We start from the raw sequence: 13,632 nt of genomic DNA on the forward strand, positions 1-13,632 counted from the left end.
CAGGGGGGAAGGGAGACATTTTATACAGTACAGATTTAAAACTTTTACTAAACTTCTGCTAAGATTTTTAAATACAGATTTTTTACATTTCCCATCCTAAATTGTTAGGATCACAAAACTAATCCTTCATCAGGCAATGTATTATGTTTTGGGTTCAGATTGTCTTGCTTCTGCAAGAATTTGTTTAGCTGCATCTGAAGCATAATGCTGCTGGAGTTAATGTATAAGTCTCTGTTTTTGGATTTTCGAAAAGTGTTCAAAATTTAGGCACCGATTTTTCAATAAAGGTAATTGGACTTAGGACTATAACTTCTTCTAAGCTTTTAAAATTTCAAGCCCTGTGCAAAGTAGGATGGTATGGTTGGGAAGTCAGAGTGATGCAAATTACAAAAAAACTGCAGTAAATGGTTCTTTTAGATGCCAGACCTTTCTGGCAATTTCCATAAAATTTCAATTATTAAGTGGATGTGAGTATTTTGTTAATGAATAAGAAGCTAGAATATTTATTTTAGTCTTTCAGTCTGGAGAAGTCACAGAGATTCAAGGAGCTTTTAGGTTTTATGGAATATCTTAAAATGCAGTTGGAATTTTTCATTTAATTCTAGATAACTTTTTTTAACAGCACATGGTTGTTGTTTTTGTTAAATATACCAGACTCAGAGCTTCAGTGAAAAATTAGGTTTTTAACTTGAGTGAAGAAATATTGCCCAGGTGAGAAGAGATGTTAGTGGCTTGAGGAAAGGAATTGTTATGAGTATTTATGTCAGTTTTCTGCATGAACTCTCTTGGCATATCTTCTGCAGTGTTTCAATACTGGTCATCAACTTTCCAGCATAGTCTAAAACTGTAATTCCAAGCCTTTCTCTGAGGCCAGGGGACAAGGCATTGCTCTCACTGCTTTCTGCTCTAATAGGTATGCCTTCATATTTACATTTCCCATCAGAAAATGTGTGTTTTCAATTGTTGAGTGCAGGTTTGAAGATTTGCCTCCAAAGCTGGGAAGCTGTGCAGCAAGGGGTTACATGTGGTGTGTCCTCATCTACATCCAGCCAGAGCCAGCAGAAAAGGCACTGACTGATGGCACTGGGTGGTTGAGCACCACTGGTTGCCTTCTCCCCTGGTATGTTACTGTATGGTTTTTCTGTTAGTTTACATAGTTGTGTGCTAGAAATGTGTTCTTGTAGTTTTAGTCATTAAAAAGTTCTGCCTTTCAGTTTTTGCAGCAATATGCATGACACACTGCTCTTCTGCAAAGTTTTTAATGTAAATGCACTGTTTTGACACTTCCATCTAACAAACATTTTCTTTTCATACCCAGACATCAAAATCCTCAAATGCCTTCATCTTCAAACTGATATTTGATTTTTAATAGTTACTAAAGTTGAGTACTTCTATGTTTGCCTTCTCTGATTTTTAGTGCTGAAATATTTTATTTGCATATTTAATTTTCTGTACATTATTTGCAGCGTGTTTTCCTATTTAATTTTGATTTCTTTTTTTATGCCTCTAAGACATGTTGCAGTTTTTGAGGTTGGATGTTGGGCATCTCTTTTGGGAATATCGGTTTAGAGAATGGGAATGAATGTTCAATATGGTCTTTGTATCCCTTTGTTATGAAAAGCAGATGTAATGGGTGATTCCTGCTTTTTTACTTTAATGGCTTTCAGCTGCATTTAGCTGGTTACGTTTGCTATAAATATCATTCACTAGAAGAAAAAAAGCTAAGCAATTAATATTGCAAAACTGCAACAACAGAAAGTGTCACTTATTTTCTCAAAGTTGAAAGAAACCGATTTCAGCCTCAAGGTTTCTGCAGCAATGTTATTTTTTATTTTAAAGTATACATATCTAAAACACCAACAAACACGTGAAACCTTTGAATACTGTTATTCCACATACATCTCTGGCATTTATATGCATGTGAAGAATTGCACTGAACGCTAGTGCTACAAAAGAAAAGAAAGGACCTTAGCGATGTGGCACTATGTGGAAAGAGCCTCGGGGCAGTAAGCAGGCATTCCTTTTTTTGTTTCGTACAGATGTGAATTGTGGGAATTCCACTTGCCTTTTTTGCATGCCTTTTTTGCATCCTTCTGTGCTTTTAAAACATTTTCACAGATCTAAATATTGTCAGTGAGGCTTTGCATATAAAGAGAACCCCTTTTATGAGGGTCACAGTACTGACTTGAAAAAAAGAAATTTTTTGATGCCTGAAAGCAAAATAAGTAAATAAAAACACCAGGTGGACCTGGTGTTTTTATGTCCTGGTGGACATTTTCTAGCTCTGGGCATATAAATATATTTATATATGCACACGCACTGTGGGAGTTTTTGAAAGAATGCAAAGAAAAAGAGATGGCAGATATGGAGATTTAAGAAATTTTTTGTATAACTCAGTGAATTATGAAATTACATTTTAGTTTTAAATGCTTATATTCTGCAGATAAAGTTTAAAAAATCCTCTGACATCCAGAAAGTTTAATTTAGAGGTGCTTTTTTTTCCTAGTTCCATTTAATTATGTTTATAGGTATCAAATTAATATAAAGTTCAGCAGTGCAAACCAAATTGACAGTAAAGTCCTTCCATCTCAATGTACACTCGAAGAACTTTATACCCAGTTTTCCTCCATTAGCGTACGTGTAGTTAAAAGCTACAATTAAAATGTCATCTGAGATAGGTGAGCAATGAATTTGTTTGAGACTGATCTGAGTCCAACACATTAAAGAAAAGAAAGAAAAACGGATCTTACAATACTTCAAACATGATGCCTGCTCCTTCTTGGCTTCCAAAATTATCCTTGAAGACCTCATTTAAAATGATGGAGATTTACAGCATTTATGTGCATAGTCAATGAAGGGAGATGAAAATGTACCTGCAAGCAGTCATCAAAAACTCAGTCTTTCAGTTAGTTTCAGTTAAGAAAAAACAGTTTATTGTTAAGTGACATGGTAAAGTTGGCAGGATTTTGTCAAGTCTAAATTAGAGCTGAATCAGCTGCAGGTAGGAGATAAAAGGCCCAATCCATACCCCACTGAAGTGAATTGAAAGCTTCCCAACAGATCTAAGACTTCAAAATTTGCCAAAAGATTTTGATTGTGTATGATAAAGTTTTATTTTTTTAAATTTCAATAACTGGAAACATTTCAGTAGTTAGAAACATTATTCATTTACATATGTTGAAATAAGAAAAAATATGTCGTGGAAGGCACTGTGTTGATCCCAGATATTGGTGCCTGAGTCCTGGGAGTTTTGGAGAGTCCTGCTTGTGAGGCCGTGCTTATCAATACTTGTCACTGCATCTGCACCCTGCAGCCCAGCCAAGCCCTGTGGATTTGAACCAGGTCAGATGTGAGAACTTGCTCATGTATTTGTCAGCCTGGCAGAGCATACAATGATGTATTTATAGCTGCCTTGTACCAGCTGCAGGAAGAAGGATGATACCTGATCTGGCATAAAATCTACCAAGATAAATTTACTTTAAAAAAAAATTAAAAAATTTATTTATGTCAGCAGAATGATTTGATACCTGTTCAGCATTTGCTTTTCTTTTTTTGTCATGAGCTTTCACTGCTTTTTTAGGTACTGAGCATCCAGAAGCTGCAGTTACCATCTCATTGAACCACATACTACAATTATTAATACTGCATATTAATCATTTAATAATATTAAATATTTGATCTGTACTGAAGTAAATTGGCTGTTTTCTGAAAGCTAGTAGTTGCCAGGGTATAATTTCTGGAGATTTTTTTTCCCCTCTTACTGAGGGAGAATTTTCTATGACAGGATGTTTTCTCCTCTCCCTTCCCCCAATCTGCCCTCCCACACAAAACTCGTGGTTTTCCTTGCTGTGATGTAAACATTTTTCATAAGGAGGATTCACACTATTGAGATAGAATTATGTAATAGGAATTTATTCAGGCATGGTATTTCTCCATTTTATTAGCATAACTGATAAAAACGGATGGTTTTATCAGCCATGGTGAGCCTGACTTGGGAATATGAGCAAAGTGAATGACAGAAATGCCATAAGACTTGCTACTGGACAGGGAGTCATGGCCTTACTAGAGTAAATGCTTGTGGAACTGCACCATCAGAGCAGATGATGATTCACTAGTATTTCACATGGGGAAAATCTTATCAACAAAGGTTATAAGTTGTTTCCTTCTAGGTATTTGTTAATATTTGCAAAGTTTGATCAACACGTGGGCTTTTGGTAGACATGAAGCTGTTAAAAGTTGGTTAAAGAGGAATGCAGGGTAATAGAAACGTACAGTTCGGTTCCAAGAAATGGGACGATCACCTGGGAAATACGTTGGGAAAGGTAATTTGGGGGTGCGGGGGGGAAGAAAATTGTGAGAGGAGATTGTTTCAATTGCAATGCATGTGCACACATGCGGCTCTTCCATGTATAATCCCATTACAGTCTGGGATAAAGTGAATAGAAAAGGCTATGCAGATTTCTGTAAGTGATCCCTGCAACACGAGATGTGGGATGTGAAGAGCTCTGGTGAATGCCAGTCGGGTTTTTCTGCATTAAAGAAGAAATGACATTTTCACTTCTCGATTTTATAACACACTATCTACTCTGTGTCAATAAATACAGTGAAAATAATCTGTCAGGGGCTAACATTTGCATGCAGCTGCAGAAGTGTCAGGAATTTCAGGATACCATCTTGTTTCGCCTCTCACCTTGCCGCTCTGACTCAGGTAACGCATCGCTTACATGTACAAATTTGGCAGCACCCAACAGCTGATGGTGACAATTTTCATCAAAGAAATACAGTGCAGATTTAAAACAATTTATAGAGCGTATTTGTGTTGTGGGGGCATTTCAGTCATGTAGTAATTGCCCAAGAAGGGTTTTGCACAACTGCTTTCTTACAGTTTTACTGACTGCTGTCCATGAGCAGGAGTCAGGTTACTGGAGCAGTTCTTGCAGGGTCTGTTGACAGTATGGCCACAAGTAGGCAATAGCAGTGCTCAGGCAGGAGAATTTGATGAATAAGATAAACCCCTTATAAACTAACAAGTATATCCCTTGGCTGTATGAAAGAAGATGACGGTGTTAAGGTCACGTTAAAGCCCTGAATTGTTTAGGAAAGCTTATGTCTTCCAGCTGGGAAACATCACACAGACAGTTCAGAATACACCAAAGTTTTGGCTTAACAGAAACACAGAAACTCAACTTAGGTAATTTTATCTGCTGTGTTCCCTTGGGCCAGGGCTTTGGAAAGGAGAGTAAGATGTGTCATTAGTCATCGTTGCCGCTTGTGAGCTATTAATTTATTATGCTCTTTTATGTCTGCATGTATTTTTGTAAATAGTGCTTAGATTAAAGTCAAGTGTATGTATTTGTAAAAACAGATGGATTGGACTTTCTTTTTCCTCTGAGTAGGGCTGGTACCATTTGTACTCGTGTTAAACATCTACACTTATCTGCTGTCTGTGAAAGGTTTGGTAAACTTAGAAGCAAGACTAATGGTTGGTGAGAAGAGCAAGTTGCAGAAACTCTGATTCCAGTTTTTCTCACTTTTATTAACAAAGTAACAGCCCATGTGTGCTGGATAACTTTAGAAACTTGGTAGAACTTCACATACCCACCTCTGTACTTGCAAAGGGATTTTGGGGATGCTTAAGTGTTCCTCCGTCCCAGGGCTATGTGTACACAGTCATGAAAGGCTCGTGAGAGAGCTTTGTAAGAACTCCTGAAGGATCTTTCAAGGTAAAGTGTAAATTTGCCATTGTTGTTTTATTAAATAATCTTTCAGCTATTCCAGCTTTTGATCCTGTTACAGCAGTGCTTTGTGTTGAAGTAAATAGCAACCTTGGAAAGATGGCGTGATGCTGCACAATCAGGTTCTCCAAAATCCGTGAGTGAAACTGTGCCCTCACTGGAGGGAGTGGAGCTGGGATGCACACACAGGCACTGGTGAGCAGAAGGTGAACTCAGCTCTTACAAATGACATTAAGCACAAGCTACATAACTGTTAAAGTCTCAGGCAAGCTTGACTTGTCTTTAGATGAATCAAATACATTCTGTGGCTGATACAGTTTGACAATGGGTATTTTCTGACTTCATTATGCCATAGGCAGTTGCTGTACTATTTTTAGGGTATTGGATTCAGTAAAAAATTAATTAAGAAGAAAAAGAACTGTGAGGATATCTTACTATGGATTTTGGTATTCAGCAGCTCCAGGCAAGCAAGGCAATGACATAAAATTAGGATGCATGTTTAGTTTAGTGTTTTGGCAAGGGAAAAGGTAGGTTAACAAGAAAAAGATAGGATTAGATAAACTCCTGGTATAATTTCTCCTTTAGTTGCTCATTAGGTTTTGCCATTGGGTATAGTTAGCTGTGGCATGACTTTATGCTTTATGTTAAAAGTGGATGTTGTAATTTGTATTCAGGCTTTGGAGCGAACAAACTTCTGGCAGAGGGAGCATTCTCTGGAGGGGATGGATCCTGAAAGGAGGGACCTCAGGAAAAATCAGACCTGCAGAAAACCTGGCCTGTTACTACAGCATGACCTTTTCCATGCTGTGTCTTGGTTCCTGACTGTAACCGTTGAGATGCAGCTTTTTTTGGAGCTTCCTTTATGCCCTTTAAATGTCATTTTGTCCATCTTTTGCCTATCAGAAGTCTACAATGGAGGCTTTGAAGCTCAGCAGTGTCCCACTTATTTCTGTGGCAGTTCCTTAAGCGGAAGGACAAGAGTTGCTGAGAAAGAAATGAAGCTTTGAGAATGTGTCCCTGGAGATGAAAGGAAGGTGGAAACACAGGCAGGGGTGCTTTGGCACTGCTGGAAGTTGCTGTATGGGTTACCTGAGTCAAACTATGTACTGGTGTGACAGTTTGGGTGCCCTTTTATGAAAGATGACATAATTCTGAGTTAACAGAGGTTTTTTTCACCCTTTTGTAGCTAAAAGAAAAGCTCATTTCAGGCCTAGTTGTAACATTGCTACTAAGCATGATGCAGCTTCTTTATCCAGGACTCTGCTTGCTTCTGAGTGGGTTTTTTGGGTAAGTGGATTATCCCAGTGTTGCCAGCAAGCTTGTTCCACGGTGCAATGAAGAGAGGAATGCAGTATGTGTAAGATGGAGATAACTGTTTCCCCACTTATACTCCCTGTGGCATGCCTGCTTCCATGGTGTTTCTCCCAGCTCCCTCTTTGTCATTGTAGCTGTCTGAGTGTTGGAAATGTGAGGGTTTTCCGTTTATATTGTCCATGAACAGATGGCCCAGTTGCCAGTGGTTGCTCTTGCTTCTGTTCTGTTCTTCTCAGGTGCATCTCAGAGAGCATTCCCAGCTGAGAGCCAGCCTTGTGCGCTGCTGTGAGGGTAGTGCTCCAAAGCTGGAGAAACCTGAGAAGGAGACACAGCCTTCCTGCAAGTAACAGATGGTTACTGTTTTAAATACAGGCAAGGGGGAAAAAAAAAAAGATTCCTATCAAGCATGCAGTGCTGGGAGAGAAGGGAGGGTTTTCCTGAGAGGGGAAGGTGTGTGTCTGTGTTGTCTGAAGGGAAAAGAGGTGAAAAGAGAGATGAAAAAGAGAAAAATGGTTTGGAGCTTTTTCATATCCTACTTAATCATAGTCATATGTCAGGCTGTTTGAGAAGAGGAGGGAGGGGATGGCTTGTTGAAAAGTGTAGCGTGCTGGAATTCTGCGAGTGAGTTGTGTGGTGAGTCCTGTGGCTTACTGCTGCCCTGATGAATAGAGCCTTTCCAGAGCTGCCAAGCCCGAAGCAAATGTGGTCAGAGATTTATTATGAAATGTACCAAACCTTGGCATGGGGCTAATTGCATATAACAAGAAGCGTGCTGGAAACTCAGACCTGAAAGGTGACAAATGCAGAAAGTATTCTATATCTGACGCTGCTGAAAGAGGTTTTGTGCAAGGGAATGTCTGTATGTCTGTGCTTTTTGCTAATGAGCTCCCAAACATGGCTGCATGTTTTTGTGTTATTAGTTTGATTAACATAGATGTAGATCTCTTGTTTTGGTTATTTCTTTCACAGCCAACAAAGAAAGAATAATTGCTACATGGCTGTAATAGCTGAAGTTCTCAAAGCAAGTGCCTGGGTGCTGTCCACAAAGTATCTGATGCACACATCAAAAGAATAGGGTAGAAAGGTATGAGCTTGTATACTAACAAAATACTGAAGCTGAGAGTTTGAAACTTGCTCATCAAAGTTTCAAGAGACAGCAAAAAATAAACTGTCAGCCTTGAAGAGAATGCTCTGTTCAGTATTCTCAATGGTCAAGTAACAAATTTGAACAGCAAGATTGGAGCCTCTTCAAGTTTGAAAGTTTCTTAGACCTGCTGAATCTGTGTCCTTGTATGTGCAATGTTTGTTGTCATATTATACAGCATAGACCTGCACCACAGTGGCATTTAATCCAATAAAAAGCTTCTTGCTTCCTTTCAGTGCTTCTTCCTGTTCTTCATGTATATCCATAGCTGCACTTTGAAATCTTTTATTGGTCTTTAACGTCAGACATAGTTAACCTTTTTCTGTGGCCATGCTGAGACAGAGACTACTCCTTCTGTCTTTAAAAGCCATCAAACTGTCCAAATGAGTATAATTAAAAATCAGAGGTTTTTAATTATAGGGCAGGAGGGGAAGGAAGGTGGTAAAAGCTTCCAAGGAAGGGCAGGAGAAGAAAAACTGGGGAAAAAACCCACAAGCAATCAAGGAAACCACAAACAAAAAACCCCATGGGATGGATTCAGAACTTGATTGACTTGGTGTTAACTGATATGGAAGCTAATCAGTAGTGAAACATGTAAGAAATAGAAACAAATGCTACAAGATTTTATGCTAATACTCTTTTGTCAAATTGTAAAATTTCTTGATAATTTTTTTTATGTGTATGTTTTTAAGGAGAACAGCTTTTAGGTTGATGTTTTAGCCAGAAAACAAACATAAATCCATTCTGTCACTTTTCTTCATAGGACATCTGCTTCTCAGCATTTTAAAAATTTCCTCATCTAATTATAGGGTCTGAAAAAACATACTATCTCACTTAATTTTCTCCCTGGATGTGCAAGATTCGCTGTACAGTGAGGTCTTAGGGAGAGAAAGACATGCAAAGTACAAGATCTCTTGTATCTTGATCTTGAAGGCTTCTACAGCTTTCATCTCATTTTCCTGTTATGTTGATGGTCAGGAAAGGAGAGATTTACAAATGTAGCAAAAGAAATCACAAGCAAACAGAAAGTAAGCACCCTGCACACGTTCACCCTTGTTCCAACCAAAGATTTTATATGGAGTATGCAGCCTAAGGAGCTTGGTTCAGTGATTGTGTTAGCCCATAGTAACTTACTGTGCAAATACTAATACAGCCTTGATAGGGTGTGCAGAATAAAATGTTATTAAACTGTCCCAATGTATAGACTTTTTTGAGTATTGGAGGGTTATAAGACCTACCAAATTTTTTATTATTTAAAACATGCAGTAGGTGTCCTGTAGCCTAACTTGAGAGGACTAAATTTTTGTTAGATGGCTTTAGTAGCATCACAGAAATGCCATTTTCACTCAGCTATTCTTGAACCATTTCCTGAATCTATGAAGCCCAAATAAGACTTGTTTTCTTTGGCATAGAACATATGCATGTTATATTTTACCTTCATTTTCCATCATAAATATCCAAGCTTTTTATAGAAAGCTAGAAATAGTTTTGATGCTGGTGTAAGTTTTGTAAAGATGCTACCAGTTAGATTTGAACACATAAAAGGTTGTATTTGAAACACATTGAGTAAAACAAAAGGAAGGGAAAGGATCACAGGGTCAGAGAATCTCTAGATATTTCTAGAGGGCTTCATCTTCCAGAACAGAAGTTGTTGATGGCTACTATCATACTTCCTCTGTGCGAGTTATAGGAGCTTTTGTACCCATTGCAACTGCTGTCCATTAATAGCCTGATCATCCTTCTGTTGAAGCTTAGCAGGGAATTGTGCTGGATTCAAGCAGGGCTGAAGTATGCTGTAAATGAGCGATGGTGATGAAGGAAGAAAAACAAATGCAACCATAAATCATCTTCATTTGCCATAGGCATAATAGTTGCACATCAGACCATAAGTTCTTCTGATCTCTAAAGTGTTCCTTCTTGCTGGCTTTCTAGCAGTTGTTCAGAACAGACATGAGGGGATGCTAAGTCTCTCAGTCCCTCACCTATTTTCTCTAGAAGAACAGTGGAAGTGGGATATCCAGTGAGATATGAATTGATTTTGAAATAAATTTTTAACTAAATGGTAGCCAAGTTCACTCCTCCCTTTCCCTTGCCTTAGTGTAAGACTTGCACTTAAGAAGGACTCAAAAAAGCTGAGGTTTTTACTCTGAGGACATTCTCTAATTTTTGAGGCTTCTGCTGAGGAAATTACTTTCCTCCTCAGTTCTTGAATCTAATAAGCACTAAAAAAAGAAGCATATACAAGTAATGCTGTGATCCAAGCCAAAAATAATACTGAGCAAGCATGTTGTCATAGACAAACTATATCAGAAGAGTAGTTAATAAGTTTATAACTTACACAGAGCATAAAATGTGTGAGATGCTTTTTACATTTCATCCAACAACCTTCCAACAATGTCATGTGACAAATTAATGCCTATCAGGAACATGTAAAGGTGAATGAAAAGAATGTAGCGAAGGTAAAACAGGTATGTGAAGTAGATGGCTCTTGTGTTTGTGCATGAGGCAAAAGCAGGGGATGTTTTATGTCCTAGCACGAGCTCTGTTCCCTCGAAAAGGCTGTGGAACCATTACATCCATTTCTGGGATGATACTGTTGCTGCAAGTTCATGGACAATACCAAGTATGTATGTGACAGTTTGCACCCAAACCAGATATACTGGCCCAAAGCTTTTACCACCGACAGATTAGAAGGAAAGTATAGTGACTTAGGCAGTTTTATGTGCAAGAATTCTGGATTTTTTCAGGTATAGCTATTATTATATTGCTTCATAGCTTAATAATCTTAAACATTAATTTCAGATGAAAAGTTAATAGCTTTTAAATTAAGCAACACAAGATTGTTCCTTGGCTCTATGTTAATAGACTAGAAGTATAAAAATAAACCTACTGTGAAGTTAAAAGCCCTGGAAAGATGATTTCTGTTACAAATACCTCCTAAAACCATGTTTTAATCTAAGAGAAAATTACCAGTGTCATCTGTGTGAATATTTAATATGTTCAGTAATAGACTTATATGTGGGACCGTGGTTAGAGTAGGCCCACAGGCTGGGCTTGGATAGTGGTCAGGAACTGTTTATGTCTGTAGCATCTACATGTAAAATGTGATGCTCATGAGAAATTTTCTAGCTGTGCAGCTGGATCCCAGGCTTCCAGTGAGTTTGACGTGAGCTGCTCAGGGACAAGAGGCAGCCAGCTTTCTAAGTACTGCTGGGGAAAGTTGAATAAAAATAGCCTTGCGGATTTCATCTTATTCAACTATGAGGATGGGAAAAAAAGTTTTAAAAAACAAGTGAACAAACCAAAGACCACAATGCCAAACCCCACATGATTGCTGTTCTAGGACATGAAAAAAGTACATTTGTTTTCTGAAGTTTGGGTTAAAAAATCAGGTGTTTATTTTCATGTGTTTTAATTTCTTTCAAGTGCATTCTCCTAATGATTTCTGTCACTTTAATATTGCATAAAATAGACAAAGCCAAGCTACAAAAGTCAAGGCACATGGAACGTGGTGTTTTCCTTTTCTTCTCCCAGACATGGAGGTGCTGTGCAGTTGTCACCTGAGGGGTCAAGGGCCACATGCAGTGGCCTTAAGACACATGGTGAAATTCCCTTGGGCTTCAGTCAGGCACACAAACAGTGCTTAAAACTGGCTTAAAACTTAAAACTAAAATCAGAATCATGTGCCTTATTATTCAGCATGTTGTCATGCATACTTAGAAATGTAAAGTACATTGTTGTAAGTGGTATTTGAAAGAGCTTCCTTGCTCTGTGGGGCACGTGCTGAGCGATGAGCAGAAGCCACAGCAGTTCTCATCAGCTGGCTGAAGTCTTTTTGTGTTGATTAAATCTGCACTTCTGGCTCTCCTGGCTGAGTATGTAGAGTTGTGACAGGGCATGTGGAAACGGGGATTGCTTTGCATTTTCTTATTGTTGATCATATGTGCTGATGCACTGCCTACAGCAGCCATCCAAGGACCTCCTTGCTGGACTGTTTGGGAGTCTTTACAATAAAAAACAAAACCATGGCCCCTGCCCTGAAGAGGTCCTAGGAATCACACTTCTTTGCTCTCTCTCTGGGGCTGTGAGTGATGTGCAAGTAAGCAACTAACTGCAGACTGCCAGGTTGTACTTCTCTCTGTTTTGTGAGGAAAAGCTGGGTGAAGTTCAGTGACCTATGTTAGAATCAGTCAGATAAATACTGGCTAATTCACTACAAACATAACTTCAGCTAGAAATGGGGCGTTGTTGCCTGGTTTTGCCTAGATGCCAAGTGATGCTGTAGCAAAAACTGCCGTGCCAGTAGAGTTGAATTTAGATGCAATTAACCATTTCTGCCTTCCTTCTCCAGCTAGGATAAATAGTTAGGGCTTGAAGCGTGTGGCAATGGCAGTTTACAGCCAGATGTTTAACCACTGCTGCTGAGGAGAATGGCAGGTTGTTACCATGGGGGCTGGCTGGAGAGGGGCTCACGGGGGTGGGAAGGAGGCCAGGGGTTAGAAATAACCTGCTGGTGGGGATCATTAGAGCCTTTATGTAAACACGGCTGGAATGAAAACAAGGTTGGTTGTTTTTTTTGTCCTTTGGAGACCTGTATGGCATCCAAGCATAACATTGCAGGCTGAGCTGCACGCTGCCTTTCAGAAAGGCACCACAGTGCAGGAGATCAGGTCCACAAATCTGATTCAGTCCTGGCTTTGTGCACGGTGGCCACTCTCTACATCAGTTGCATTTTTGCACTGGGGCTATAAAGGGTGGAAAAAAAAAGAAACAGAAAAAGGATAGTGATCATGGAGGGGGGGGGAATACCTGGTATGATAGCAGTGAACTAGAGTGACAATATTTATTTTTTTAATTGAAAAGATAGGGCCTTAGGTGTACTGGAAAGTAATAAAAAATATACTTAAGATTGTCTGTGCTTTTTGACTTCTAAAGAAAGTCCTCTTAAAATAGAACCATTCTCTCTTCTTTATCTGAAAAGAAATGAAATCAATACTGTTAGCCTGCTTTTGTTTTAGCAAGAGTCATATTTATTCATCTCCATGTTAAGCAGGAATTTTCATGCTTATATGTCTTGTTAGAAAACTGTATAGCAGCATGTCATTTTAACAAATTTAAAGTTAAATGCAGTTCCTGCGTGAAGTATAAATGTTGTCATAGACTTTTTTGTTTGAGGATGTTCATTTCATCTTCATGGGCCAGCACCTCCATAAATGTGTGCCACGTGTAGGAGGCTTGTTGCAGAAGTGCTGTATGGTGCCAGCACACCCTTATTTCCAGGAAACCCTGCCCATAGCAGAAGCTCTTGAACTTCCCTGTACAAGATGTCAATTCCCAGCGCAGTGCAGGGTCAGACTGTACAGTCCTTTTACCACTTGTTGTGGCATGTAGTTTAAGGCCATGGAAATCCTGGCCAGAGATTCTCTCTCACCTATTCCA

At 39.0% G+C, this 13,632-nt stretch overlaps 1 protein-coding gene across 10 annotated transcripts in view; it reads left to right on the forward strand.

Annotated features, from left to right (window-relative positions):
• Positions 1–13,632, forward strand: part of BMPR1B (bone morphogenetic protein receptor type 1B) — a 258,012-nt gene that overhangs the window by 65,271 nt on the left and 179,109 nt on the right. The window contains exon 1 of one of the 10 annotated variants that reach the window (XM_069013116.1): positions 1,104–1,120. The exons of the other annotated variants lie outside the window; for them this stretch is intronic. The gene's annotated coding sequence lies outside the window, so the exon portion shown is untranslated. Of the gene's footprint in view, positions 1–1,103; positions 1,121–13,632 lie in introns of those variants that run through there. 10 annotated transcript variants of the gene reach the window in all.

This window comes from Aphelocoma coerulescens, chromosome 4 (assembly GCF_041296385.1).
Source record: "Aphelocoma coerulescens isolate FSJ_1873_10779 chromosome 4, UR_Acoe_1.0, whole genome shotgun sequence".
Classification (NCBI taxonomy): Eukaryota; Metazoa; Chordata; class Aves; order Passeriformes; family Corvidae; genus Aphelocoma; species Aphelocoma coerulescens.